Here is a 719-nt window from a genome sequence, read left to right as displayed (position 1 = left end):
ATGAACCGATCATCCATTTTCACTTTAATATTCCAAGTTGCAGCGCCAGTAGAGCTATCAAAAAAGCTCGTTGTTGTGTTCGACTCGTTCGTTAAGTAAACGAGAGCCGAACACGAACAAATTTTTAAAGCTCGAATTATAAATGAGCCGAACAAGAACAGCTCTTTGTCCGCTCGTGGTCGGCTCGTTTTAACTTGAAATAAAAAATTTATATTATAATAATATATTATATATATATATTATATATACCTTATATTTAAGTTTAAAACGTAGTTGTTTGTGTGGTAATGTGGTTGTGTCTTCTTTTGCATATATTTGATCTATGTTCGAATTCAGCACTCTATATCTATTTTTTTTAATTTAATGTTAACAAACCAATTTCAAGATGAACACGAACACACTATTTACGAGCCGGTTTCAAACATGAACAATTTCGAACAAGCTGAACGAGCCTAGCTTGAGCTCGCTCAAGCTCGGCTCATTTACTAAGCGCTACAGATCATGACATAAATTATGCCCATAATGTAACAATAAGAAAGGGAGTAATAACTCTGAGTGAGAACTCAGAATCGTCCTATAACACAAATTACAAATAGCAATATTTTTTAAACTAGTAAAATATATGAATAAAGATAAGAGGCAATAGAAGGAAGAAGATACATTATAATACAAAAGCATGTCACTAGTAGGCTAATTATTTACCTGAAAATAATATGCCA

The sequence above is a fragment of the Phalaenopsis equestris genome, unplaced genomic scaffold, assembly GCF_001263595.1.
Source record: "Phalaenopsis equestris unplaced genomic scaffold, ASM126359v1 Scaffold000598, whole genome shotgun sequence".
In the NCBI taxonomy this organism is placed as follows: domain Eukaryota; kingdom Viridiplantae; phylum Streptophyta; class Magnoliopsida; order Asparagales; family Orchidaceae; genus Phalaenopsis; species Phalaenopsis equestris.
The sequence above is the reverse complement of the archived record's forward strand: the minus strand, read 5'-3'. Positions refer to the sequence as shown.